General features: G+C 38.1%; 1 protein-coding gene across 2 annotated transcripts in view; it reads left to right on the top strand.

The window, feature by feature from the left end:
• Nucleotides 1–5,365: 5,365 nt before the first annotated feature.
• The window catches only part of grm1b (glutamate receptor, metabotropic 1b), a 35,504-nt gene continuing 34,869 nt past the window's right edge, over nucleotides 5,366–6,000 (top strand). The window contains exons 1-2 of one of the 2 annotated variants that reach the window (XM_089120125.1): nucleotides 5,366–5,485; nucleotides 5,679–5,790. The gene's annotated coding sequence lies outside the window, so the exon portion shown is untranslated. Of the gene's footprint in view, nucleotides 5,791–6,000 lie in introns of both variants that reach the window. The other variant, XM_039673187.2, reaches the window with a different exon arrangement.

The following is a 6,000-nucleotide window of genomic DNA, read 5'->3' as shown; positions in this document are numbered from 1 at the left end:
CTGCTGTTGTAGCCCATCCGCCTCAAGGTTGTGTGTGTAGTGGCTTCACAAATGCTTTTGCTGCATACCTCGGTTGTAAGTGGTTATTTCAGTCAAAGTTGCTCTTCTATCAGCTTGAATCAGTCGGCCCATTCTCCTCTGATCTCTAGTATTACTCTAGTATGGTATTAACATGATTTTTGAAATTGTAGGCTACTTGGAGTACTGTGGTCCATATGAAAGTAAAATCAGATACCATCACTGTTGGAAAGGAAGATAAATCAAAGTTATATGCTGACCAACAACATTACTTGCCTCATGGTCTGATGCGATTGAATTTACTCAATATGCCATTCTGTCATATAGGCTACAGACAAACTCATCCAGGACTGCTGTACCATGGTGGGCTCTGGAACATTCATCTTATTGAGTCACACTGACCCAGGCCAGGGGTCTGCCTTGCCTTCACATGGTTTACTGCCACCACTCCATCCTCCAATGGCCAATAGGATCACAGAGGGCCGACGTGAGTGTGTCAGCTGATGTATGAGCTGTGAGTTGGTGGGTTCTTCCATGTTGAGGTCAGACAAAGTTTTCATTGCATTGATGAATTTCTCTTTGAATGAATGACTATTACACAACAGTTAAATAAAATACATATTTAAATGCCTTTATTCGGATTGTAGTAAGTCAGATTGACTTATCACATTTCTTGGCTTATAGGTGTTATCTTTTGTTGGAACACTCTGAATTGTTTTATGTGAGTGTACTTGCATAAGCCACTGTCATGTTCAGTCATTTTCCAATGTGCTGTAAAAGAAAAGTTGAATCTTTTTTTGTTTCAAGCTAAAAGTTGAGCTTACTGATACAGTGCATCAATAAAATATTTAAATGTAGAAAAAAAATACTATCTTCTGTGTGTGTATGATTAATAAATACATGACTCACGTGTGTCCACTTTACATTAATGTTCACTTTTGTGTTACTAATGTTTATAACTCATGAATAAATGGTTCAAAGGTGTCCATCCTACATTGAGGTTCACAGGTAACTATACTGGAATAAACATTAATTATTAATGTCTCATCAAGTTATGGTTGTGCTTGTGATTTTTTTTTCTTCTCAAAATAAAGTTTAAAGATTTCATCTTGATTAACAAGAAATAAGTTTATACATTGCTGTGGATACCATAGGCATCATGACCTTTTTGCAGAATATCCAACGTTATAGTAAGAAATGTGTCATGAGATATTGACAAAACCAAACAAAAACCCTTCAGTCACACTATTTTGCAATAAATCAGGAATCTGGTTTTGAATAAAATAAATGTGAATAAATACACTTACAAGTTAAAAATGACTCATGGATTTATGATTAATTAGTCAACGAGTTAGTCATTAACAAACACCTTACAAAGGGAATGTAAAATGTCACAGAAACGGTCTTTGCCTTATTGGAATAGCTGAGCAGGAAAAGTTTCAGCTCATAATCAAAATTGCATTCACAAACAAAGTGGTAGGCTATAATTAAAAATTAAAAATAGGATTTACCCAGTGAAACATTGCTTTGTAATTCAAAGGTGAAATTGATTTGAAATACTTTTTGGTTCATTTGTAAGACTATTTTGGCAAATTGTTTGTTATTTCAATCACAAAGTATATTGATGGCCAATTTGTTTGATGAAAATGTATTAAATGGTCTTCTGGAGAACTGCAGTCAGCTTTAACACTTTATATCATTCAAGAAAGAAACTGAACTTTATATTGACTCAATCTGATTTTCTATGAAGCAAAAGGCAGTTAAAACTTTCAAAGATGAAATATTTCAATATCTTTATGTAGATCTGTAAGTGTGTGACTGTGTTGTTGCATCATTTAGACTCAGAGACAGAGAATGAGGTTTTATTGACAGCATTGGCAGAAATTTTCTCATGGCTGGACAGACAGATGACTGAAGCAAACACGCGCGCACACACACACACACACACACACACCTCACTGACTGATAAGTACGGAGATACAAAAAAAGAACAACAGGCACACACAATGGAGAACAGATGCTGGAGATTTCACAGGAGGATATTGCTGGAGACAGGTAAGCAGTCCACAGAAACGAGACTGGACACACTGAACTGGTGCAAGGTGTGCGCTTTTATCTGCTGCTGTTAACGAGGCTTATGGATAACAGATACAGGTGATTGCACTACATGAGTGTTTAGTGCTCCATTATGCTCACATCGCCAATATATAGTTGTGTCATGAAACTCTAGATGGCACAGGCTGATGGGTCCTTCATGCAAACAATGATATTCACAGCTTAATTACTTGCATGAACCAATCTTGTTTCATCTTTCCACCTCAGCTAAGGTCCCAGTAAAGCTTGGTTTCCGGACGGTATGGTCAGCAACCATAAACAAAACTCTTTGATGGCATGCAGGCAAAATAATAGATTGAAAATCTTAGCCATTATTCTTTGTAAATTATAAAGGCCAGTCCAGGTCAATATTTGCCTGTGCTGGAGGTGTCAGAGCTCAAGAAAACATGCATGCTTGACAGAGTGTTTTTTGTCGACTATTCAGAACCAAGCAAGCAAAAGCTCCGGAATTGGTTTGAGATTCAATGATTCAAACAGCTAAAGCATTGTTAGGGAGCAGTTTCTCACTCTGTAAACCAGTGCAGTTCGCAATCCTGTTAGATCATCAGCTCAGGAGAGAGCTCCATGAACTGAAATGGTGGTAATGGAGGCAGAGGCGAAACACTGGAGAATGTTCACACTGTCAGTGTTTGACAGGCATCCAATCAGATGTGATTCTCCAATTCTTTTTCATAATACAGCTTGCATGCTGTATTTATGGCTGTGTGAACGAATAATAGATGTAGACACCATTTTCTCCAGATAACGCAAAAATTACCTGTAAACAGTGACCTTGACTAAAGTAAATATCAATAATGGAGAAGTAACACTTTACAATACGGGTGCACTAATATACATTAAAGGGGTGATGAACTGAGAAATCAAATTTAAAGGGATAGTTCACTTTGAAATATTTTTTTTATATGTTTTAGCTTGCCTCAAGGGCATCCAAGATGTAGGTGTCTTTGTTTCCACATTATTTTCAATTTTGACATTTTTCAGTCAAACCGTTGTTGTCTATCAGTCATACACTGGAGGCTAAGGGGGTCCACCAAAGAACATGCACAGAGAAGTCCAAATTAAACATGATTTAATGACTCGTAAATGTAAGTACACATTGATGGCCTAAGACATGAAACGAGCGGTTTGTGTGAGAAAACGAACAGTATTTATATTGTTTTTACCTCGTGTAATCCAAGTGATCTGAATCAGTTGTTCAATGTCCAACTGAACCGAACTGAATCGGTTCAATGTTACGCCGGAAGTGATCGCTTGCGTGTGACGTCACTCAATATTTACACGGAGATTTCGGAAGTTTTACCTTTTACTAAACATATTTAGATATACCGAAATCGTCTTCCATTGCGGTTTCCCGTATATCTAAATATGTTTAGTGAAAGGTAAAACTACCGAAATCTCTGTATACAAAGAGTGACGTAGGCGCGCAAGCGATCACTTCCAGCGCACGCGCAGACCGAAGCGCCCGTGCCGTCAGATCATTTTGTCATGGCTATGATTACAAGAGGTAAAAACAATATAAATACTGTTCGTTTTCTCACACAAACTGCTCGTTTCGTGTCTTAGGCCATCAATGTGTACTTACATGTACGAGTCATTAAATCATGTTTAATTTGGGCTTCTCTGTGCATGCTCTTTGAGGTGAACCGATTGAGGACACCCTTCACCTCCATTATATGACTGACAGACAATAACGGTTTGACCAAAAAATGTCAAAATTGAAAAAGCTGTGGAAACAAAGACACCTACATCTTGGATCCCCGTTGTAAGCTAAAACATGTCAAAAATTAATTTCAAAGTGAACTATCCCTTTAAGTTTTTGACATCCAAGAGGTCATCATATTATAAGAATATCCTGTAGGCTAAGTTTCAGAACTGAAAACATCCATGTTAGTATAAAAGCTTTTATTGACACCAGCCCCAGCAAACGACTCGGTTTTCAAAGTGGGGAACTATGATGTCAAAGAGGATAAAACACCACCCCCGCAGAAAAGGATCAATGCCTGCTTCAAAACGGCCGGTTTAGCCCCACCCACCGATTCGCGCATTACACGCATAGCTAAATAACATAGATGCCTATCTCATGATGACAAACCGGAACCAGCTACAGAGCAATACAAAATATTGTGCAGCGCCTGGCATAGACAGTAAAAGAAAGGCGTCTGGTTGTGGAAGAAGACAGTGTATACACTTCCTCTGGATTCCAATAGGACTGCATGAATAAACTTTATTTTTAATGACGTTCCAGCTGATGAGGTAAAACATTGTCCGTCTGTTCGCTTCATTTCACTGAGGATTGTTTAGTAAACAAGACTGGATTTGCAGACCGATTAAAGAACGGTGCTGTGCCGTCTATATTGGATCTGACAGGAATTGTTCAACACACGGACTCTAGGTCAAACATACATGGGCGAATCATTCCGGTTGCCATTTTACAACATTGGACGTTCGCAAAACAATTTCCCCCAAGTGCATCAACGGGTGAGTTGAAACTCATTATAATATGCAAAACTGTTATCCACTCACAGCAGTGGGCGTTTACTTCCAAGTCTTCAGTGCGAGACGCTCATAAAAACCCAGCGTTTCATAGGCTCAAAACTAGGGTAGGAAATAGCCTATTACTTATTCATTTTGATGTTTTTGAATGCAAAAACCAAGCGAACGTAATAAGTTGACCTCAGACAACAATATAATAAAATGTAAAAAGCCAGTTCATAACCCCTTAAATGAATTGACAGCCCATTGGCTAATCTTCAACATATTTACTCTAAAACATTATTTTTGGAATGATCTATTTTTAGAGTATAGCCTACAACAACAACAAAAAAAATGCTGTTTTATAAGAGAAGTCTTGGACAATACTGCACAACAGGTATTATCCAGTTTACAGCACTTCTAAAAATAGAGACATGGCTGTGAAACCTTTAAAATGAACCTTATTCTGTCGTGACATACTGTGTGTTATTCATTTGTGGTCTCACCACGGAAGGTTTTGGGGTAGTGATAATATCACTATTAAAGAATGAAATAAAACGGTTTTAAAATCTAATAACGTGAAACTCTGGGTCATGTTTTGTCTCATGTCTCTTGTCTGGATGGTTTGATGTTTCAAGGTCAAATGAATGCATCCAGTGCGTTCACCTCACCACTAGGGGTCTCTGTCACCTGCTCAATGCAATGGCGTGTCTGAATGTCTGTACATTCTGTACACCGTGATATGTAATATATCTCCTCATGTCCTGCATCATTAGTGTCTCCTAACAAACCCTAATACCAATTGTGTTACTTCTGTGCATTTGTGAATGTATCTGTTTCTTTTTGAAGATGTTTTCTGGAAATGAGATCTGCAGTAGAGGTACTGTATACTTTTCTGGCTGCCTTCATATAGCCTAATATAACTGAAGTCAACATTATAGAAACACATTTAGTTGCATTTTCTTCATTACAAAAAGGTACTCATACAGATATCACACTTGATTAAATGTATAATGATTGTTTTTTTGTGTATTTGTGTCTGTGTCTGGTGTTTGACCTGCTTTCACATGAAGTGATGCTAAAGGAGGAGGTTCCTGCGCTCATGTTGGAGGATGAAAACAGGACGCTCAGTTTGTGCTCCAGCAGCTCAGGAGAGAGATGTGACGACACACGCTGTGACTTCAGGTGAGAATGAGCAGATTAAATGACACAGACATACATGAGTCAGATCACTTAACTAATGTCCTGTTTGGAATTATTGCATGCCGGCTGTTATACCAGTTATGATATTTTTGCCAAATTATAACACAGAACAGCCCGTCTACAGGCACAGGGTGCAATGTTGAGGAAACTCTGACCTGTTCAGATCGAAACTTTCAATATCTATGCTATTTG

The sequence above is a fragment of the Pimephales promelas genome, chromosome 15 (assembly GCF_988280905.1).
Source record: "Pimephales promelas chromosome 15, fPimPro1.hap1.1, whole genome shotgun sequence".
Taxonomy (NCBI): domain Eukaryota; kingdom Metazoa; phylum Chordata; class Actinopteri; order Cypriniformes; family Leuciscidae; genus Pimephales; species Pimephales promelas.
The sequence above is the reverse complement of the archived record's forward strand: the minus strand, read 5'-3'. Positions and strand labels throughout refer to the sequence as shown.